We start from the raw sequence: 24,199 nt of genomic DNA, 5'->3' as shown, positions 1-24,199 counted from the left end.
AGTAGTCCCACGTAGAAAATAAAAAGAAAAACAATTCCAAAGCTTCTCCTGTACCTTACAATGTTATACATGTACAGCACACGGATGACACACAGATGCCATCTGTGTGCTGTTCTTGTGTTACACGGATGCATAGACTTGTATTGGCCCTTGTCATCCATGCTGCTGGTAAAATATGGACATGTGTCTATGTGGTTTTCATGGACATATGTGTGCAACACCATACATTACAATGGGTCCGTGTGGTAACCTTGAAAAAAAGGACCTGAAATATGGAAATGTGAAGTGGGCTTTACTGACAGTGCTCTACCTATGTACATATTGGGAGAAACGTGTCAGTCCAGCAGAGCTTGATGAAAGAAGTCATCTGGGTCACACCACTGTGTGACTGGTCTTCTTCAGCTTCATCTTCCTGGTTCGGACAGAAAGAATCTCCTGACAGGTTCCTTTTACATTTATTTCAACAGTGCACTAATAACCCTGGTTGAAAACCGCTGACTAAGAAATTATCTTGTGAATGTTTTTTAAGTTTTTATAAGAAAATCTTTTTTAACCTTAACACACAAGTGCAGTCTGCAGCAGTAAATTGCAAGTTCTTAACCTGAATTCAAAGCACATCTGCCTGAAAATCCTGTGGAAAGCATTGTGAATATTCTGTGTAGTACTGCTAAACGTAACTGTAAGAGCTCTTCATGCCCGAGGGAGTAGTGATTTGTAGTTGATGGTGATTTAGTTTGACTCCTGTGCAGCTTCACACATGAAAGAAATCAGACTCTGCTGAGTCATCTTAAGCTGCACAGACAACATCCAATAGGCTGAATAATTCTAAACTCATGAAATAAAAACACATTTGTGTTCTGATTCCAGAGCATTTTTCTCAAAATCGGCAAAATTCGGCCAAAGTTGGTAAATGATTGAGTTTCCACTAATGCTTTTGTTAAGACTTTAACTAGGATAGTGGTGCTGTATGAGGATCAAGGGGGGACATGTCTGATGAGGGGAGGGGGTGGGGAGAGATCAGAGGAGCGCCAGACTGTTATTTTTTTTCATTCAATTAACTTATTGAGTGGAGATTCCGGCAGCTAATCATGGTACAGAATCCATCCACATCATCCAGACACAAGGGCTTGTGTCATTGGCTGCTGAAGTCACATTTCCCTCTCCATATAAAAAGTGGACATGTGTCTTCATCGCTATTTTGCAAGTGTAACAGCGTAGTGAGGCTGATAGCTAGGCGGTTTATTCTCAGCTAATTCAGATAGATAGAGTCCTATCTCAAATTGACCTTCCGGCATATAAATCTGTAGTGCTAATTCTGTGGTGCAGTCACAAGTCGCCACTTAAGTATATAAATCCATAGTGCTGCTGATTCTGTGCTACAGCGACCAGTCACAACTTCAGCATATAGATCGTTTGTGGTAATTGTGTGGTCCAGCCCCTAGTCCACATTTCAGACTCAAAGTTGTGGTGGATTGCCTGTAGTGAAAGGGGTCACAGAGCACCAGGCCTAAACCTGTCACTCATCAACCTCTTATTGATCAATTTGTTTGCTAGAAATGCTGGGCCAGGCCATGTCCCATCCATCCATGCTGCACCATTATAACATTTCTACTGTGGGTCATTTTATGCGACTTTTATGGTGTCTGACCATAATATTTGGAAATGTTTTGACTCCAAGTTTGGTCTCCATCATGTGTGTTGCCTGAATTTGGCAGGGCTCCCAGCACAGCAGGCCTACACCTGTCCCTCACCTACCTCTTAATTTCAACTTAATTTCAAAGCTGTAAATGCTGGACCAGACCTTGTCTCATGCATGGCCCATGCCTGACTGTGGCAACGTTATAACATTTCTACTGTGGGTCAATTGATGCCACTTTTCCTATTATGTGGTCCTAATTTCTGGATATGTTTGGAATCCAAGTTGGGTCTCCTTCATGTGTGCTGCCTGAATTTGGCAGGGCTCTCAGAGCATCAGGCCTACACGTGTCACTCATTAACCAGTTACTGATCAATGTTTAAGCTAGAAATGTTGGTCTAAGCCCTGTCTTAAGCCCTGTCCCTTGCATCCATGCTGCTCAATTATACTATTTGTACTCTGGGTCAATTCATGCCACTTTTCCTGGTGTCTGCCCCTAATTTCAGCTGTTTTGGCAGTTTTTGGGCCTCTCTGAAGGTGATGTCTATTGAATTCAATGGGATTCTGATAAGATTGGCGAACTGTTCAGCAAACGGGAAGTTCGCAGAACAAAGCCGAACCAAACCTTAAAAGGTTCGCTCATATCTAATGCAATATGAGTCTCCAGGACAGTATGATTATGCAGACACTAAAAATAAAGTGTTTTGTTACTTAAATGGTGAAAAAAAATCCAAAATTGAGTAGATATGACCTTTTGATCACCTCTTATAACATTTTATTGCAATGTTGTGGTGACCAAAAAACATAGTTCTGACGTTTTGTTTTTTTTCTCATTACACTGTTTAACGATCGGTATACTTTGATAGGTTGACTTACGAATGCATGTGTTTTTTTTGTGTTTTTTTGCATACCAAATATACATTTTTTAATTGTTTTACTTTAACTGGAGCAAATGGGGGTAGATTTGAATTTTTCTTATTTTTTTACGTTTTTTTCATATTTATAAAAACATTTTATTCACTTTTTACTGTATTTAATAGTCGTTTTAGGGGACTTGAAGCTGCGATCACCTGATTGTTTGTGCCAAACTTTTACAGGGGCACGTAAAAGTTTGGAAACCACTGGTCAGTTAATGTTATTGTGAACAGTTAAGCAAGTTGAAGATGAAATGATCTCTAAAAGACCTAAAGTTAAAGATGACATATTTCCATTGTATTTTTGGGGAAAAAAATTGTCATTTTTTACATTTTAAAAATTACAAAAAGGAAAATTGGCCAATGAAAAAAGCTTCAGCACCTTTGGAGATTTATGTGTTCAGATAACTTTGATCAAGGTTTCAGACTTTAATTAGCCTGATAGGGTTATGGCTATCATCGTTTGGTGATGAAAATTTCCCAGCTTTATAAAAACCCAGCCTCCTCTAACCTTGTGCCAAAAATCACAATCTCCAATGATTACCAGCTACAGGCAGGCTTTCACAAGAGTATCAAAATGACAGAACAAGTGGTTTTCAGCAGACCCTCGGCTGTCATGACAACCCAACAGCGCCCTGTGAACACGTCAGAGATTGAAAGCGGCATTTTTCAAGTTAACAGCTCTACTCCACTCGTGGCTGTTAAAGGCAAATGATGGCAGATTAAATCAGCCATCATCTGCTGGGAAAGATGCAAGTCCGTATCAAAAGCAGGGACACAACTTATGACATGAAGGGGTTAATGATGCAGAACTTTATCCATGGTATATTATACATTCAGCAGTAGAAATGCAATAATAATGCAAGTGATCTGCACATGACATCATCAATAAAGATCAAAACTAGGAAGCAAACAGGAAGTTTCCAAAACAATGTGGCTGTATTTAAAATATGACATACCAAAACCTGACAAAAGAGAGAGAGAGACAGAAAGAGAGAGAAAGAGAGATTTTTTTTTCTTTACTTATCAGGATACATTATTTTCAATAAGGTTTGGGTTTTGGTTGAAGTTTGGGTACTGTTCTGGTACCCGAACTTTCTAAAATGTTTGGCTCACGTAACAGAACCCGAAGTTCCACCGGTCCACTTATTCCTATACATGACTGCTGCAGGTAATTACTGGCTTCCCCAGTTTTTAATCTCCTAAGAAAAATTTGACATTTAGAATAAACCTTTCCTGCCAGTTTCTGAGTTCTCTTTGACTCCAGTAGATACAGAGAAAGTCTACCTGCTTCATCCTGAGAACTTATAACTTTACATTTGCATCAATTTCCAACCACTTCTCATGTGCATATCTTTATTCTAGGCTGGATTGCTACACCAACACATTCCTTTATTGGGAAGTATCAAAGAAAAGAAAATCAACTTGATGTATGACCAAGTACAAAGCAGGGGCATGCTAAGATGCTCTGCATTTTCCTTCCTCTATTAGACCAAGCCCTCGCAATTAGTTTTTGGTGAGATTTTGATGCTGCTTATGTTTGCCTCTGCACAAAAAAAAATTAGCATTCTACAGTTCAAGCAAAGTGGATGAGATTTAAAGAAATCTCATGCCCAGTATGTTTTTTTAAACACTGCATAAACTGACCTGAGGTGCGTTTTTAATATTCACAATATGTGAATTTCTTTTGCAATCTAAATTAATTCTAATTATGGATTTTCACCATAGACTTAATTAAGATTAGGAAAATTGGCAGGCAAAATTTTTTGTTTTAGGTGTGTTTTTCTGCAGTGGAAATATGCAAAAAATGGCAGCATGGTGGCTCAGTTGTTAACAATGTTGTTTTGCAGCGCTGGAATACTGGGTTCAAATCCAACCAAGGTAAACAACTGCAACTAGTTTGTATGTAAAAGAAATAGAAATGCATGTTTTTCTGCACATGACATTAACCCCTTTCTGACATCAGATGTACTATCCCATCCATGGGCCCCGGGCCCCTATGCCCTTGGACGGGATAGTACGTCTAGCGCGATCAGCGGCGCCCGCGTGGTGAGCGCCGCTGATCGCGGCCGGGTGTCAGCTGATTATCACAGCTGACACCCGGCACAATGTGTCAGGGGTGGTCACGGACCGCCCCGACACGTTACCCCCTTGCACACCGCGATCAAACATGATCGCAGTATACTGGGGGTTAAAGGGAAGCATCGGCAGGGAGGGGGCTCCCTCCGTACTTCCCTGAGCCCCCCACAGCAGCGCAATGTGCAGCGCTGCTGTGGGGGGCTCTTTCCCTGCAGGCCCCCGAATCCAAGATGGCGACGGGGGCCTTCGGGGGGCTGCAGGGAGCTGACTTCCTCAGTGCCTGCAAAGCGCAGGCATGAGAAAGCCTTCTGCACTGCCTGCGACAGATCGCTGATCTGTCACAGTGATCTGTGATGTGACAGATCAGCGATCTGTCACAGGACTGTGATATCCCACCTGGGACTATGTAATAAAGTTTAAAAAAAAAAAAAAAGTGTTAAAATAATTTTAAAAAAATCGGCAAATAAATTATAAAAAAAAAAATATTCCCCCAATAAATCCATTTTTTGGAAATAAAAAAAATACAATAAAAGTACACATATTAGATATCACCGCGTCCGTAACGATCCGCCCTATAAACTTGTCCCATTAGTTAACCCCTTTAGCGAACCCCTTAAAAAATAAAAATAAAAAACGAAGCAAAAAATAATGATTTATTATCATACCGCCAAACAAAAAGTGCAATAACGCGCGATCAAAAAGACGCATATAAATATCCATGGTACCGCTGAAAATATCATCTTGTCCCGCAAAAAACAAGCCACCATACAGGATCATCAGCGAAAAAATAAAAAAGTTATAGCTTGCAGAATAAAGCGATGCAAAAATAATTATTTTTTTATATAAAATTGTTTTTATTGCATAAAACCACCAAAACATAAAAAAAACCTAAATGAGGTATCGCTGTAACCGTACTGACCCGAGGAATAAAACCACTTAATCAATTTTAAAGCACGTGTAATGGTGTAAACGCACCCCCCCAAAAGAAATTCATGAAAGGCTGGTTTTTGTTCATTCTGCGTACCAAAAATCAGAATAAAAAGCGATCAAAAAATGTCACATGCCCGAAAATGGTACCAATAAAACATCAACTCGTTCCGCAAAAAATAAGACCTCACATGACTTGGTGGGTCAAAATATGGAAAAATTAGAGCTCTCAATATGTGGTGATGTAAAAACTATTTTTACAATAAAAAGCGTCTTTTAGCGTGCGACAGCTGCCAAAAATAAAAACCGCCATAAATAGTAAATCAAACCCCCCGTTATCACCCCCTTAGTTAGGGAAAAATAATAAAATTAAAAGAAAATGTATTTATTTCCATTTTCCCATTAGGGTTAGGGCTAGGGTTAGGGCTGAGATTAGGGTTAGGGGTGTGTTGGGTTTCAGGTTGGAGTTAGAATTGTGGGTTTCCACTGTTTGGGCACATCAGGGGCTCTCCAAATGCAACATGGCGTCTGATCTCAATTCCAGCCAATTCTGAGTTGAAAAAGTCAAATGGTGCTCCTTCCCTTCCAAGCTCTGCCATGCACACAAACAGTGTTTTACCCCCACATGTAGGGTATCAGCCTACTCAGGACAAATTGCAAAACAACTTTCGTGGTCCAATTTCTCCTGTTACCCTTAGGAAAATAAAAAATTGGGGGCAAAAATATCATTTTTGTGGAAAAAAATGATTTTTTTATTTTCATGTCCGAGCGTTATAAACTTCTGTGAAGCACTTGGGGGTTCAAAGTGCTCACCACACATCTAGATAAGTTCCGTGGGGGGTCTAGTGTCCAAAATGGGGTCACTTGTGGGGAGTTTCAATAGTTTAGGTACATCAGGGGCTCTCCAAAACATCACTACTTCCCTTCCGAGCCCCTACGTTTGTCCATACAGTAGTTTTCTCCCACATATGGGGTGTCAGCGTACTCAGGACAAATTGGACAACAACTTTTGGGGTCCAATTTCTCCTGGTACCCTTGGGAAAATAAAAAAAATGGTGACTAAAAGGTCATGTTTGTGGAAAAAATACAAATTTTTTTATTTTCACGCCCGGGCGTTATAAACTTCTGTGAAGCACCTGGGGGGTTCAAAGTGCTCACCACACATCTAGATAAGTTCCTTGGGGGGTCTAGTTTCCAAAATGGTGTCATTTGTGGGGGGTTTCCACTGTTTTGGTACATCAGGGGTTTTCCAATCGCAATGTGGTGTCTGATCTCAATTCCAGCCAAAAATGTCAAATGGCGCTGCTTCCCTTCCGAGCTCTGCCATGCGCCAAAATAGTGGATTACCCCCACATGTGGGTATCAGCGTACTCAGGATAAATTGCACAATAACTTTTAGGGTCCTGTTACCCTTGGAAAAATAAGAATTGAGGGTGAAAGATCATTTTTGTAGAAAAAATATGATTTTTTAATTGTATGGCTGTATGTTATAAACTTCTGTGAAGCCCTTGGGGGTTCAAAGTTCTCACCACACATCTAGATAAGTTCCTTAGGGGGTCTAGTTTCCTAAATGGTGTCATTTGTGGGGGGTTTCCACTGTTTTGGTACATCAGGGGTTTTCCAATCACGACATGGTGTCCGATCACAATTCCAGCCCAAAACGTCAAATGGCGCTGCTTCCCTTCCGAGCTCTGCCATGCGCCCAAATAGTGCTTTACCCCCACATGTGGGGTATCAGCGTACTCAGGACAAATTGCACAATAAATTTTAAGGTCCTGTTACCCTTGGGAAAATAAAAATTAGGGGTGAAAAGATCATTTTTGTGGAAAAAAATATGATTTTTTAATTGTACCGCTGTACGTTATAAACTTCTGTGAAGCCCTTGTGGGTTCAAAGTTCTCACCACATATCTAGATAAGTTCCTTGGGGGGTATAGTTTCCAAAATGGGGTCACTTGTGGGAGGTTTCCACTGTTTAGGTACATCAGGGGCTCTCCAAACATGGCATGGCGTCCGATCTGAATTCCAGCCAATTTTGCATTGAAAAAGTCAAACGGCGCTCCTTCCATTCTGAGCTCTGCCATGCGCCAAAGCGTTCCCCCCACATATCAGGTATCAGCGTACTCAGGACAAATTGCACAATAACTTTTGCAGTCCAATTTCTCCTGTTACCCTTGGTAAAATAAAAAAAATTGAACCTGAAGTATTTTTTTTGTGAAAAAAAGTTAGATGTTCATTTTTTTAAATATTCAAAAAAATTCCTGTGACGCACCTAAAGGGTTAATAAACTTCTTGAATGTGGTTTTGAGCACCTTAAGGGGTGCAGTTTTTAGAATGATGTCACTTTTGGGTATTTTCTATCATATAGACCCCTCAAAGTGGCTTCCAATGTGATGTGGTCCGTAAAAATAAAATGGTGTTGCAAAAATGAGAAATCGCTGGTCAATTTTTAACCTTTATAACTTTCTAACAAAAAAAAATTTTGGTTCCAAAATTGTGCTGATGTAAAGTAAACATGTGGAAAATGTTAGTTATCAAGTTGTTTGTGTGCCATATCTCTGTGATTTAAGGGCATAAAAATTCAAAGTTGGAAAATTGCAAAATTTTCAAAATTTTCGCCAAATTTCCGTTTTTTTCACAAATAAACGCAAGTTAGTTGAATGAAATTTTACCACTATCATGAAGTACAATATGTCACGAGAAAACAATGTCATAATCACCGGGATCCATGGAAGCGTTCCAGAGTTATGACCTCATAAGGGGACAGTGGTCAGAATTGTAAAAATTGGCCCGGTCATGAACGTGCAAACCACCCTTGGGAGTGAAGGGGTTAAGAAAGATAAATAATAGAAAATATCCAAAATAAAATAATTTTATTAAAAACATGACATAAAGAAACAAACTGCCGCTGAAGAAAGCAATAGAGCCTAAAGTGAAAATGCACTCATAAACTAAATAAAAAAACACAAGTAATCTAATTTATGTAATTGGGGTAGAGATACTGCGGAACATATGTGCATCCTAAATGCCCCAAATATTTATTATGGGATCTTAAGGGCCTTTTACATTTAGTGATGCACCAGCGATCCGACCAGCGATATGACCCGGTCAGGATCGCTGGTGCATCGCTAAATGATCGCTAGTGTACTTCCACACAGGAAGATTTCACAGTGATGCAGCAGCGACGCAGCGCACGATACTCACCTTTCACACACAGCGATCCTGACGTCCTCCAGCCTGCATCCACGCGTCGCTCGTCGTCACAGCAGGAAGCCCCAGCAGGAAGCTGACGACGCGAAATGGAGCCGCTCGATCTCGCGCGATCAGCGATGGACAGCGGGGGAGCCGGTCGGAGGTAAGTATCACACATAGCGATATCGCTATAACGTCACAAAATCAGTGACGTTTCAGCAATATTGCTAGCGATATCGCTATGTGTAAACCCTTAGACTGAAAGATTCAACTATTGGAACTTTTGGAAGACTTGACGATACTGAACAACTGTAAACAGATTTTTCTCTTTCTTAACACCATATTTTGCATTTCTCTAAAGTAAATCACACCCTTCTATTATTATAAAATTATATTTTTTACATTTTCTGCATAGAATACTGTACATTAAGTCTATGTTCCCACGATGAGTATCTGGAGCGTTTTTAAAGTAATAGATTTTCTGCACAATTTCTGCACCTACTATGTAAACTCGGTTACTTGGGTTTTTTCATTGAGTTTTTTACATGCATTTTTAACTTGTTTTTAATTCGACATTTTTTGTCTCTTTTAAGTGTGTCATGTCTTAACAAAGCAAATTTGTTTTTGACATGTCCTGGTATTTGGTTTTGACAACTTTACAGAAATACAGTAATCATGTGCGAATCACATGCGTTTTTGATGTGTAACCGCTGTGTTTTTGCGCATTTGCATCTTTTGCCTTTGGATTTTCCACATCGAATATAATTTTATGGGGAAAATCTGTACATTAAGTTCAGCATAGCTGTAAGAGAAATTTACATGTTGTGGATTTGAACCACATGCACTGCAGGTCAGTTTACACTAACTAAAAGGACGCACAGTGGGCATGAGATTTCTATAAATCCCCACCACTTTACTGAACTGTATCATGCTGCGTTTTTGATGTAGCAAAAATACTCAATGTCAAAAAACTAATTGGGTGCAGACAGCCTAAAGTAGAAATTTTGAAGATTGAAAATGTTAACCTTTTGCTATAATTCACATTTTAGAATGTTATTTGGCCAATGAAATTAGTCACTTCTGCAAACAAATTCCTCACAGATATGTTATTAGCATCTGTTATTCGTTTCAAAAATAAAAAATAGAAAAACCTATTGTATACCTAGGTATGTGCAAAATAAATGACTAAAAAAAGTCATAAAAAAACTGCAGCCATTTTTTGGAAGTGTTTTTGATTAGTGTTGAGCGATACCACCCGATACTGAAAAATATCGTATCGGAATGGATCGGCCGATCTAAAAAAAAGTATCGGGTATCGCCGATTCCGATCCCGGAAGTCCCATTCAAGTCAATGGAACAGAAATATCGGAATTAAAAAAAACCCTTTCTTTCCCTGTTGGTTAATTCTACATGGAGAAAAACAACTAATAATAATGTAGAATGTATTGTGGGAGGTGTAGGAGACATTAAAGCCATAGAGCTTTAGCCCAATCAAATGGAGTCACAGTATTTTTTTTTTTTTAAAGACGTTCGTAGTTACAAAGATATTGACTATGTTAAAGTCTTAAATTTTTTGTCAGATATGTATGTTTCACTTCCATGCTCTTCACCTTCTTTTTTACTTCTCCCACACTTTCTCCTTCATCATCTTCAGCAGCAGCAGTATCTTCTTCTTCTTCTTCTTCTTCTTCTTCTTCTTCTTTTCTTCTTCTTTTCTTCTTCTTCTTTTATTCTTCTTCATATTCTACTTCTTCATCTTCTTCCTATTCTTCTTCATCATATTCTTATTTGTGTCAGGCATTCCTGTAGTTGTGATCTATAAAAGTTTGAAGATTACACCTTCCATTCAGCCTGTCACAAAAGATTTACAACAGGATTTGTCCGCGTTCAGTTTGGCCTGCAGCAGCAGCCCTCTTCCAGGGGCACCACGAGGAGGAACGGACTCACCCCCATACACTGCTTAGTCTTCTTCTGCTTATAAATTAGATATCATTTGCTCTGATTGTTAGTCTTATGCTTCATGTTCTTCTGCTTTTAGTTTTTATGCTTCTTGGTCTTCTGTCTCTTGTTGTTCTGCATCTTGGTGGTTGTCTTCCTGTTCTTTGTCCTCTTGGTCATCTTCTTCAGCGTCATCTTTTAGGCATTCTTCTGTGTGGTCTTCAGGGTCGTCGTCTTCAGAGTCATTGTCAGGGAGATCCAGAGTGAGAATCAAAAACCATTTCCACAAGCTTGAACTTGGAAAAGTAGCAGAAGGTACAAGAAGGCTGAGGAACTGCCGAGAACCAGCTGATGGTACTGGAACCCGGAGGGGCAGCAGAATGAACAAGAGCCAATGGCACAACCATGGACCAGCTGACGCTGCTGGAACACGGTTACTAAGCAGGAGGTACCTGTGCTCCAAAGCATTACCAAGGACCAGCAGACATTGCTGGAACTCGGATACCAAGAAGACGGCACCTAGGCCAAAAGCACTGCCGAGAACTAGCTGACGGTGCTGGAACCCGGATGGGTAGCAGAAGCTGCAAGAGAAAATGACACTAGCGAGGACCAGCTGACGGTGCTGGAACCCGGTGGGGCAGCAGAAGGAACAAGAGCCAATCGGAGAACCGTGGACCAGCTGACGGTGCTATAACACGGTTTCTAAGCAGGAGGTACCTGTGCTCCAAAGCACTACCAAGGACCAGCAGACGTTGCTGGAACTCGGATACCGAGAAGAAGGCACCTAGGCCAAAGGCTCTGCTGAGAGCCAGCTGACGGTGCTGGAACCCGGATGGGTAGCAGAAGCTGCAAGAGAAAATGACACTAGCGAGGACCAGCTGACGGTGCTGGAACCCGGAGGGGCAGCAGAAGGAACAAGAGCCAATGGGACAACCGTGGACCAGCTGACGGTGCTAGAACACGGTTTCTAAGCAGGAGGTACCTGTGCTAAAAAGCACTACCAAGGACCAGCAGACGTTGCTGGAACTCGGATACCATGAAGGAGGCACCTAGGCCAAAGGCTCTGCCGAGAACCAGCTGACGGTGCTGGAACCCGGATGGGTAGCAGAAGGTACCCAGGAAAAAAACAATGTTGCAAGGCCGTGAGCCGGCCACAGTTACCGAAACCCACAGTCCTACAGGGGGTGCTTGTCCTATTGGCACTACGGAACCAGTCTTTATTACCAGAACCCACAGCCCACATAGGAAGCACCGAAACTGCAGGCACCATAGACTCGGCTAACCCGACCGCAACACGACAGGACAACGTATCGGTGGCAAAGTGACGTTGACACTACCCGGAAACAGCAGGCGTGCTGGAACCAGGCTGGGCAGGAGGGAGTGCCCGTGCCAAAGATACTTCCGAGAACCAGCTGACGGTGCTGGAACCCGGATGGGTAGCATTAGCTACAAGAGTCAATGGAACTACCGAGAACCAGCTGACGATGCTGGAACCCGGAGGGGCAGCAGAAGGAACAACAGCCAATGGCACAACCGTGGACCAGCTGACGGTGCTGGAACACGGTTACTAAGCAGGAGGTACCTGTGCTCCAAAGCACTACCAATGACCAGCAGACGTTGCTGGAACTCGGATACCGAGAAGGAGGCACCTAGGCCAAAGGCTCTGCTGAGAACCAGCTGACGGTGCTGGAACCCGGATGGGTAGCAGAAGCTGCAAGAGAAAATGACACTAGCGAGGACCAGCTGACGGTGCTGGAACCTGGAGGGGCAGCAGAAGGAACAAGAGCCAATGGGACAACCGTGGACCAGCTGACGGTGCTAGAACACGGTTTCTAAGCAGGAGGTACCTGTGCTCCAAAGCACTACCAAGGACCAGTAGACGTTGCTGGAACTCGGATACCGAGAAGGAGGCACCTAGGCCAAAGGCTCTGCTGAGAGCCAGCTGATGGTGCTGGAACCCGGATGGGTAGCAGAAGCTGCAAGAGTCAATGGAACTACCGAGAACCAGCTGACGGTGCTGGAACCCGGATGGGTAGCAGAAGGTACCCATGAAAAACAAAGTTGCAAGGCCGCGAGCCGGCCGCAGTTACCGAAACCCACAGTTCTACAGGGAGTATTTGTCCTATTGGCACTATGGAACCAGCCTTTGTTACCAGAACCCGCAGCCCACATAGGAAGCACTGAAACTGCAGGCACCATAGACTCGGCTAACCCGACCGCAACACGACAGGACAACGTATCAGTGGCAAAGTGACGTCGACACTACCCGGAAACAGCAGGCGTGCTGTAACCAGGCTGGGCAGGAGGGAGTAACCGTGCCAAAGACACTGCCGAGAACCAGCTGACGTGCTGGAACCCGGAGGGGCAGCAAAAGGAACAAGAGCCAATGGGACAACCGTGGACCAGCTGACGGTGCTGGAAAAGGGTTTCTAAGCAGGAGGTACCTGTGCTAAAAAGCACTACCAAGGACCAGCAGACGTTGCTGGAACTCGGATACCATGAAGGAGGCACCTAGGCCAAAGGCTCTGCCGAGAAACAGCTGACGTTGCTGGAACCCGGCTGGGCAGGAGGGAGTACCCGTGGCAAACACACTTCTGAGCAGCAACATGCGATGTTGAAGCCCAGGGGTCAATCAGGCAGCAGGCTGAGGCCAACTTGGAGCGAGTTTTATATTGGTTGTACACAACTACTGATTGTAACCGTGATCCACTTTGGCCTCTGGCTCTACTGTCTCTGGTATTTCCCCTGGCCTCCAACCACAGCAGTTGCTGCTCTGCAGCGTTGTCTGCACAATCCACACTTGTTCCTGAGTTACTGGGGCTCAGTCACGTCAGTTGATCCCCTGATGTGTGTCCGGCAAGGTGTCCTGCTCTGTCCACATTCCCACAACTATTAATGGGAATGGGGACAGAGCAGGAGACATTGCCGGACACACCACAGGGGATCAACTGACGTGACTGAGCCCCAGTAACACAGGAACAAGTGTGGATTGTGCAGACGGCACATCAGAGCAGCAACTGGCGGGGTTGGAGGCCAGGGGAATTACTAGAGACAGTACAGCCAGAGGCCTAAGTGGACCATGGTTAAAAGTCAGTAGTAGTGTGATGTTGGAGGCAGCAGGAGACTTTGCCATCCGCACAGCAGGGGAACAGCTGGCGTTACTGAACCCCACAGACACAGGAGCGAGTGTTTCTATCTGTGCGGACGGCACTTCCAAGCTACAACTGGCTGTGTTGAAGCCCAGGATCAATGCTCCGAGCAGGCTGAGGCCTACTTGGAGCAAGTGGAAAATAACATGTAGTGTGATGTTGGAGGCAGCAGGAGACTTTGCCATCCGCACAGCAGGGGAACAGCTGGCGTTACTGAACCCCACAGACACAGGAGCGAGTGTTTCTTTCTGTGCGGATGGCACTTCCAAGCTACAACTGGCTGTGTTGAAGCCCAGGATCAATGCTCCGAGCAGGCAGAGGCCTACTTGGAGCAAGTGGAAAATAACATGTAGTGTGATGTTGGAGGCAGCAGGAGACTTTGCCATCCGCACAGCAGGGGAACAGCTGGCATTACTGAACCACACTAACACAGGAGCTAGTGTGTGTTTCTCTGTTAAGACAGCACTTCTGAACACCAACTGGCATTGTTGGAGCCCAGGATGAGGCATGGAGTTGGCTGAGGCCAACTTCCAGCACGTTTTATAGAGGTTGTAGACTACTACTTATTGTAACCATGCTCCACTTAGGCCTCTGGCTCCACTGTCTCTAGTATTTCCCCTGGCCTCTAACCCCGCCAGTGACAGCTCTGAAGTGGCGTCAGCACAATCCACACTTGTTCCTGTGTTACTTGGCCTCAGTCCCGTCAGTTGATCCCCCGATGTGTGTCCGGCAAGGTCTCCTGCTCTGTCCTCATTCACACTACTAGTAATGGGAATGTGGACAGAGCAGGAGACCTTTACGGACACACATCAGGGGATCAACTGACGTGACTGAGGACAAGTAACACAGGAACAAGTGTGGATTGTGCTGACGCCACTTCAGAGCTGTCGCTGGCGGGGTTGGAGGTCAGGGGAAATACTAGAGACAGTGGAGCCAGAGGCCTCAGTGGAGCAGGGTTAAAAATCAGTTGTAGTTTGAATGTGGATGGAGCAGGAGACTTTGCCGTCCACACAGCAGGGGAGCAGCTGGCATTACTGAACCCCACAGACACAGGAGCGAGTGTTTCTTTCTGTGCGGATGGCACTTCCAAGCTACAACTGGCTGTGTTGAAGCCCAGGATCAATGCTCCAAGCAGGCAGAGGCCTACTTGGAGCAAGTGGAAAATAACATGTAGTGTGATGTTGGAGGCAGCAGGAGACTTTGCCATCCGCACAGCAGGGGAACAGCTGGCATTACTGAACCACACTAACACAGGAGCGAGTGTTTCTATCTGTGCGGACGGCACTTCCAGGCTACAACTGGCTGTGTTGTAGCCCAGGATCAATGCTCCGAGCAGGCTGAGGCCTACTTGGAGCAAGGAGAAAAAGCATTGTAGTGTGAGTTTGGAGGCAGCTGGAGACTTTGCCATCCACACAGCAGGGGAACAGCTGGCGTTACTGAACCCCACTAACATAGGAGTGAGTGTTTCTATCTGTGCGGACGGCACTTCCAGGCTACAATTGGCTGTGTTGTAGCCCAGGATGAAGCATGCAGCAGGCGGAGGACAACTTGCAGCTGGTTTTATAGAGGTTGTAGACTACTACTGATTGTCACCGTGCTCCACTATGGCCTCTGGCTCCACTGTCTCTAGTATTTCCCCTGGCCAACAACCCCACCAGTTACAGCTGTGAAGTGGTGTCTGCACAATCCACACTTGTTCTTGTGCAACTGTGGCTCATTCCCGTCTGTTGATCCCCTGATGTGTGTCTGGCAAGCTCTCCTGCTCAGTCCTCACTCACACTACTAGTAATGTGAATGTGGACAGAGCAGGAGACCTTGCCGGACACACATCAGGGGATCAACTGACGGGAATGAGCCACAGTAACTCAGGAACAAGTGTGGATTGTGCAGACGCCACTTCACAGCTGTAACTGGTGTGGTTGTTGGCCAGGGGAAATACTAGAGACAGTGGAGCCATAGTCCTAAGTTAACCAAAGTTACAAATCTGTAGTAGTTTGCATGTGGATGGAGCTGGAGACATTGCTGTCTACACAGCAGGGGAACAGCTGGCATTACTGAACCCACTGACACAGGAGCTAGAGTGTTTTTCTCTGCGGAGACGGCACTTCTGAACACCAACTGGCGTTGTTGGAGCCCAGGATGAGGCATGGAGCAGGCTGAGGCCTGATGGTGTTGGCATGTGGAGGCAGCAGGAGACTTTGCCGTCTACACAGCAGGGGAACAGCTGGCATTACTGAACCACACTAACACAGGAGCTAGTGTGTTTTTCTCTGTGAAGACGGCAGTTCTGAACACCAACTGACATTGTTGGAGCCCAGGATGAGGCATGGAGCTGGCTGAGGCCAACTTGCAGCACGTTTTATAGAGGTAGTAGACTGCAACTGATTGTAACCGTGCTCCATTATGGCCTCCGGCTCCACTGTCTCTAGTATTTCCCCTGGCCTCCAACCCCGCCAGTGACAGCTCTGAAGTGGCGTCAGCACAATCCACACTTGTTCCTGTGTTACTTGGGCTCAGTCCCTTCAGTTGATCCCCTGATGTGTGTCCGGCAAGGTCTCCTGCTCTGTCCTCATTCACACTACTAGTAATGGGAATGTGGACAGAGCAGGAGACCTTGCCGGACACACATCAGGGGATCAACTGACGTGACTGAGGCCAAGTAACACTGGAACAAGTGTGGATTATGCAGACGCCACTTAAGAGCTGTCACTGACGGGGTTGGAGGCCAGGGGAAATACTAGAGACAGTGGAGCCAGAGGCCTAAGTGGAGCAGGGTTAAAAATCAGTTGTAGTTTGAATGTGGATGGAGCAGGAGACTTTGCCGTCCACACAGCAGGGGAGCAGCTGGCGTTACTGAACCCCACTAACACAGGAGCTAGTGTTTTTCTCTGTGCAGACGGCACATCTGAGCAACAACTGGCTGTGTTGAAGCCCAGGGATTATAGCTCAGGTGGTAGAAACATGAACACAAAAGGAGACTCGGATACAGTTGCCAACCAATTATTTAGTCGGGAAGAGGACTGGCAAATTCTGGGGAGATCCAGGCCTTGTTCATTTTCAGAAAAGTAAGCCGGTCGACGTTATCGGAAGAAAGTCGCATGCGACGGTCTGTTATTACACCACCTGCGGCACTAAAAACGCGTTCCGATAATACACTGGCAGCAGGGCAAGCCAGCACCTCAAATGCATGCTGGCTAAGCTCTGGCCATGTATCCAGCTTAGAGACCCAAAACTTGAAGGGGGAAGAGCCATCTGGGAGTACACTCACAGGGCAAGACATGTAGTCTGTCACCATCTGACGGAAACGTTGCCTCCTGCTGACTGGAGCCGTCAGTGAGGGTGTAGACAATTGTGGCGAACACACAAAACTTTGCCTCATTTGGGCCATAGTGGTCTTGCCTTGTGCTGAGGCGCTGCCTCTGCTCCCTCTTTGTGCCGAGTTTCCTCCACTGGCTGGATGCACAGAGGTGCTTTGTTAAGCACTAGCACCACTGCTGTCGAGTGGAATGGAAAACATGATGGCCTGCACCAGTGTGTCTTGGTACTCCCGCAGTTTATGCTCCCGGTTCAATGCTGGTATGAGGGTTTGCAAGTTGTCCCAGTAGCGAGGATCTAGGAGGGTGTACACCCAATAATCAGCTGTGTAGAGAATGTGGGTGATGCGGCAGTCGTTTCTCAGGCACTGCAGCATGAAGTCAACCATGTGCTGCCGACTCCCAACTGCCAATGAACCGCTGTCCCCTGCTTGAGGCGTGATCTCTGCCGGCTCTGCATCACCCCACCCTCGCTGTACATACTGACTAGAGCTTTGTGTACCTCCCTCCTGTGGAGAGATGTCTTCCTCCTCCATCGACTCCTCCTCAGGCCTCCTAGGCCTTTGTGAGGAAGCACGTAGCGCAGACTGTCCAGAAGCAGATGGCATTTGGGACTCCTCATCCTCCATCTCTTCCAAAACCTCATCCCTTAGTGCTTGCAGTGTTTTTTGAAGCATGCAGATAAGGGGGACAGTGATACTGACTAGTGCATCATCTGCACTCGCCATCCGCGTGGAATCATCGAAGGCACGCAAAACGAGGCAGATGTCCTTCATAGAGGCCCACTCAGTGGTGCTGAAGTGTGACCGGCGCACATTGCGACTTGTTTGCGCCTGATGCAGCTGGTACTCCATGACTGCTGCCTGCTGCTCACACAACCGCTCCAACATATGTAACGTTGAATTCCACCTGGTGGGTAGGTCACATATGATGCGATGTTCTGGAAGGCGTAATCGCCGCTGCAGAGCAGCAAGGCGCGATCTTGCCGTGCTGTAACGCTGCAAGTGAGCGCACTCTATGCGGACCTTGTGCAGCAGTGCATCAAGATCCGGATAGTCCCTCAGAAAGCTCTGCACGACCAAGTTGAGCACATGTGCCAAACATGGGATGTGAGTGAGGTTGCCAAGGCCAAGAGCTGCCACCAGATTTCGGCCATTGTCACACACTACCAAGCCCGGCTGGAGATTTGCTGGCAGAAACCACACGTCGCTCTCCTGCTTGATGGCATTCCAGAGCTCCTGCGCTGTGTGGCTTCGATTCCCCAATGAAATTAATTTCAGTACGGCCTGTTGACGTTTGGCCACGGCTGTGCTCCTATCGGTCATAACAGGCTCCTGCTGCGCTTTCAGAGGAACTGGAGGAGGAGGAGGAGTCAATGTGTACAGACTGGATTCCTGCAATCCGTGGAGTTGGCAGAACACGTAGACCGCCACTCTCCAGATCTGTACCCGGCTCCACAACATTGACCCAATGGGCAGTGAGGGAAAGGTATCATCCCTGTCCATGGTTACTGGTCTACGCATCGGTGGTCAGGTGGACCTTGCTACTGACGGCATTTAGTAGCGCATGTTTTATGTTTGCCTCCACATGTTTCTGCAGGGCAGGGACGGCTCGCCTGCTGAAATAAAAGCGGCTGGGCACAGTGTATTGTGGGACTGCCAATGCCATGAAGTCCTGGAAGGTGTCAGTCTCCACCAGCCTGAATGAGAGCATTTCAAGGGCCAGTAGTTTGGCAATGCCAGCATTCAGAGCCTGTGCTCGGGGATGGTTTGCCGAGTATGGCCGCCTTTTCTCCCATGCCTATGCTACCGATGGCTGCCGAGTGGCCTGGGAGTGTGAGGATGACTTGGAACATGGTGCTGTGGGTGGAATGTCACAGGGTCTCCGGACAACAGTGCCAGAGGTTCTTCCTTGGCGATCCTGTGAGGAAGCTGAACCAGCTGTGTGTGAGCTCGAGGAAGAGGCCCCAACACGAGCTGAAGAGGTGGTAGGTGATGCTGTACGTTGGCCTACATCTTCAGTGTGTCTGTGTAACTCCAGCTCGTGCTTGGTCCGCACGTTTCCACATATTAGTGGTATTGAGGTTGCTGACATTTTTCCCTCTTTTGACTCTCTGATGACACAGCTTGCATTTGACAAAGCAAATGTCATCTGCAACTGGGTCAAAAAAGGACCACGCACTGCAAGTCTTGGGAGCGCCCTTTTTGCCTTTTGAAAGTGGAATGCTCCTAACGGGTGCCGAAGTGGAGGCTACAGGCAACCAAGTCCGCCCCCTCCCTCTCCCTCCGGTTTTGGCCGTTCGGGGAATCTCTTCCTCAGAGCTGCTCCCACCACCTTCCTGTTCCTCACGCCATGATGGGTCAAGGATCTCATCATCTACACTCCCCTCTTCAAACACCTGCTTCTCCTGGGTTGTCTCGCCAGCACCGTACGCACCAGAAAGTGGTAACTGAGTCTCGTCATCATCTGATGCGTACTGAGGTGTGCTGACCATAGGCACTGGACCACCCGCCTCTTCAGATTCAGAGGGACAAAGAAGTTGCGCATCTCTGCATACTCCCTCTTCTTCACATTCTGGAATGCTGCTTGGCTGGCCCCCTCTTTCCAAACCAACAGATTCCGAAAACAGAAGTAGAGACTGTGATGGCTCCTATCCAGGGGTCTCTGACTGCCTGGGCACTTTGGCAGGTGGTGAAGAGACAGATTGTTGCTCTTCGGTGTTCTGGCCCTGAGAGGATGTGGAAGTAATTGAAGTCGATGCGTTAGCTGCCATCCATCCGACAACGGCTTCAATTTGTTCCTCCCTTAGCAGTGGGGTATGGTGAGGTCCTACAAACTGCGCATAAAGGCCTGTTGCCTGCTAAAACTGGGGGATGCTGACTCACTGGTGCCAACAGCAGGCACAGAATCCCCACGTCCTCTCCCTGCAGAATCCCCACGTCCTCTCCCTGCAGAATCCCCACGTCCTCTCCCTGCTGAAACTCCACGCCCACGGCCATGTGCCTTACTCCCTGCCTTCTTCGTCTTGCTAGACTGAGAAAGATAGGCAGAAAAGTACAAAGGGGGGCCTTAGTGTGTTTATTCCTGAACAGCTGGTTACAGGTATAAGAAACACTAATTTTATGAAGTGTGTGTGTCGACTACACTTAAATGTGAAGATGGCTATAAGGTGCAATGATACACTGCGCTGCTGTAGGTATAATTCAAGGAAATTTATTGGTGCCTACGCGTTTCCTGAGCTGTCCCAGCTCACATCACCAGGGCATGATCATGTCCTGATGAAGTGAGCTGGGACAGCTCAGGAAACGCGTAGGCACCAATAAATTTCCTTGAATTATACCTACAGCAGCGTAGTGTATCATTGCACCTTATAGCCATCTTCACTTACAAGTCCTTGGACCCTGTGCAGACTGCAGCAGCTGTTTCATGCGTTTGTAGGTGTTGTGACCGAAGTTTCACAACCCAGTCAGGTGAGTCTCTCCTTGCCTCACCATTACAATTGTGTTTTAAAGGTTTCACACAGTGGATGCGCCCTGTTTTGTTTCTTTTATTGACTACACTTTAATAGGAGATAATGTGGCCTTCACAACTTTCAAATGTAGTGTTTGGTGAACTTTGTTGTTTTTTTTTGGGGGAAAAAAACTAAAAGGATGTGACCAAAGATTTGAAAGTCAGAGTATCACCAACTTTCTGGAGCTATTACAATGCAGGCAGGTAACCTACAATGCAAAAGATGAGGCTCCAAAAAAATTGGGTAATACTAATCTGGCTGCAGCTGAAGGGCACAAGCCAGAAAAAAGGCTCCTCTATCTACTCCTATATAGTGTTTGCAACCAACCAATGTAGATGGATATGGATGGATGCACACTAATAGGAGAAAAAATGAGCTGCAATAAAAGAAAAATGTGTGAGGCAGTGACACGCTGAGCGGCCTACAACCAGACGTAGCTGCAGGACACACTACTCAGCGTGAGCTGCACTCACACACAGTCAGAGACCTCTTAGACAGCCGTGAACAGTGCAGCTAAGTGGACACTAGCACTGAAAGGCTGCAGAAAGGCTCCGCTGTCTACTACTAGTGTTTGCAACCAACGTATATGGATACGGATGGAAGCACACTAGATAGAATTTTTTTAAAATAAGCAGCTCAAAAAGAAAAATATGTATGAGGCAGCAGTGAGGCACGCTGGGCGGCCTACAACCAGACGTGGCTGCAGGACCCACTCCACAGCGTGAGCTGCACTCACACAGCCCTTGCAGACAGCTGTGAACACTGCTGCTAGGGAAAAAAAGCTACAGTGGTGGTTTATGTAGCCTGGGTAAAGCACAATATTGTTTTGAGAATCGCTATTTCTAACTGTCCCTCACAGTCTTCAACAGCAGCCTGTCCCTAACTGAATTCACAGCAGAGTGACCAGAAATGGCGGTGGCAGTGGCTTTTATAGTGCATCATGACATCATTTCAGCAGCCAATCACAGCCATGCCAATAGTTAACATGCCTACATGCCTAACAGGATGTGCCCACACTTCTGAGGAATCCCATTGGCTGAATCAAAGCGAGCGGGCTGATAGCATTATGGGAACTTCCGATTCCGGTATCCGATATGAAAAAAGTATCGGAAGTCAGTATCGGAATTCCGATACAGCTAATATCGGCAGATACCCGATACTTGCGGTATTGGAAAGCTCAACACTATTTTTGATACAACTATAATGCTAAAAATCATATTTAAGAAGATGATTGAAGAATACAAATTTTACCATAAAATAATTTCAGTGTATTTGCAGTCCAACAGTTAATTTATCCTGCAAAAATACATACTAAATTAAAATTTTGCATTTTGAAAATAAAGGTAGATTAATATTCAAGAGATCAAATATTTTATACTATAGTATACAATTTACTCTAATAGTTACATATTTTTGAATAAACATCTGTAAGGCTGGTTTCACATTTGCGTTTTTTAGCGCTGGAAAAAAACGCATACCTGCGCATGCGTTTTTTTCCCCTATATTTAACATGGGTGCGCATACCTGCGCGCTGGTAAGCGCATGTATGCGATTTTCATGCGCTGCGTTTTTTTGGGGTGTGCGTTGGTATTTTCCAGACGCAGCATGTTGCATTTTTTGGCCCTGCAAAAAAGCGCATGCGCACATATGTGCACGTTTTGCGCTAAAAATGGCCATTATAGCCTATGGATGCGCATATGTGCGCACTGGCATGCTCATGTATGCGTTTTTTTGCATATGCGTTTTTTTTTTTTAACCATGGAATTTAGGGGTTTGGGTTAGAGTTAGGGTTAGTTAAGGGGGTTTAGGGTTAGGGTTAGGGTCAGGGTCAGGGTTAGGGTTGGGGTTTGGGTCAGGGTTAGGGTTAAGTATGGTTTGGTTAAGGGTTAGGGTCAGGGTTAGGGTCAGGATTAGGGTTAAGTATGGTTTTGTTAAGGGTTAGGGTTAGGGTTAGGGTTAGGGTCAGGGTTAGGGTTAGGGTCAGGGTTAGGGTTAAGTATGGTTTTGTTAAGGGTTAGGGTCAGGGTTAGGGTCAGGATTAGGGTTAAGTATGGTTTTGTTAAGGGTTAGGGTCAGGGTTAGGGTTAGGGTTAGGGTCAGGGTTAGGGTCAGGATTAGGGTTAAGTATGGTTTGGTTAAGGGTTAGGGTCAGGGTTAGGGTTAGGGTTAGGGTCAGGGTTAGGGTTAGGGTTAGGGTCAGGGTTAGGGTTAGTAAAGTCATGGTTTGGGTAGCGTGAGGGGCCACCTAAAAATGTTGGAAAAAAACGCAAACGCGGTAAAAACGCACTAAAAACGCATACAAACGCATAAAAACGCTGCGTTTTTTTCATGCATGCTCATAAAAATGCTTGAAAAAAACGCAGCAGTTGTATGCTTATGTATGCGTTTTTTCAATGCGTTTTTTTGCGGGAAAAACGCGCTGCAAAAAAAAGCAAGTGTGAAACTAGCCTAAGTCATTGATATATCTGTTGTGAAGAAAACCACAATATTCCTATAAGAAAAAAATATTTTCCTCTCTCTTTTTTTTCTAATGGCTCTTAGACTGTTCACCTGTGTCTACGATCATAACCAGATTTAAAAGCGAAATGTAATTGAAAATATTGAGCTTCAAAGATATCACCCCTAATAATTACTTCAACAGAAAGAATGCCAGAGAATATTTGTGTCATCCTCAAGGGAGTGGAACTGTATATCTCCAGTTGGAGGTCATGCAGAATTGAATATTTTGACATTCACTTAAAGGACAGATTGCACCTCCAGATATTCTTCTCACCTCTCAGAGCAAATTCTGAACATTTGACCTGCTGTAGCTGTAATTATATTCAACTCTGGCAATATTACAATTGAGATCATTTACAATGTATTTATACAATTTTTTGTATCCTTTTTTACATTTATGATACTATTTTTTGTCTTTTCTGTTTTTCATTATGTTGTAAATCTGATCTCATATAAAACTACTTAATAAAATTATTCCAGTTTGCATCAGTTTTTCGGTTTCATTTTTTTGCCTTGTCCAATTTTTAGAGTCAACGTTTTTTCTATTATTTTAAAAGAAAACATTTATTTACTGCACTAAAATTAAAAAGGTCTTTTTCACTCCTCCATATTTTCATCAATATTTTGAATCAGCCATTGCAAGTAGAGATGAGCGGATTCATACCAGACAGTTAGTGAGGAAGGAGAATTTTCCAGCTCCAAAGTTCGGATCCCCATACATTTTAGTCAGGTTCGGGTTCAGGTTTAAGTTCAGACACAATTCTGAAATCCAAACAATCTTTAGGCTAAAGTTAGGGTTGGATACCGGAACCTAATCCTTCACGGGTCTGCTTATACCTAATTGCAAGTCGAAACCAGCAGTGGAAAAGAGGTGGCAATAGGGCAAATTATATTTATTACATGCTTTGATGCATATATTGTCTTTGATGCAAGAAACTGATCAAAAAAGATAAGTGTGAATGAAACCTAATGCAAATAAATATATTCTTGCATTTCATTTCAGCTCTAGATATCGATGAGATACATCAAAGGGGACATTTC

The 24,199-nt window shown here is 45.1% G+C and overlaps 1 long non-coding RNA gene across 1 annotated transcript in view; it reads left to right on the top strand.

The window, feature by feature from the left end:
* The window catches only part of LOC141100040 (uncharacterized), a 76,770-nt gene extending 53,123 nt beyond the window's left edge, over positions 1-23,647 (top strand). The window contains exons 2-3 of the long non-coding RNA XR_012234580.1: positions 3,916-4,066; positions 23,201-23,647. This is a non-coding gene — a long non-coding RNA (uncharacterized lncRNA). The remainder of the gene's footprint in view (positions 1-3,915; positions 4,067-23,200) is intronic.
* Positions 23,648-24,199: the final 552 nt, after the last annotated feature.

This window comes from Dendrobates tinctorius, unplaced genomic scaffold, assembly GCF_039654945.1.
Source record: "Dendrobates tinctorius isolate UK_male_01 unplaced genomic scaffold, ASM3965494v1 ptg000011l, whole genome shotgun sequence".
Lineage (NCBI taxonomy): Eukaryota > Metazoa > Chordata > Amphibia > Anura > Dendrobatidae > Dendrobates > Dendrobates tinctorius.
The sequence above is the reverse complement of the archived record's forward strand: the minus strand, read 5'-3'. Positions and strand labels throughout refer to the sequence as shown.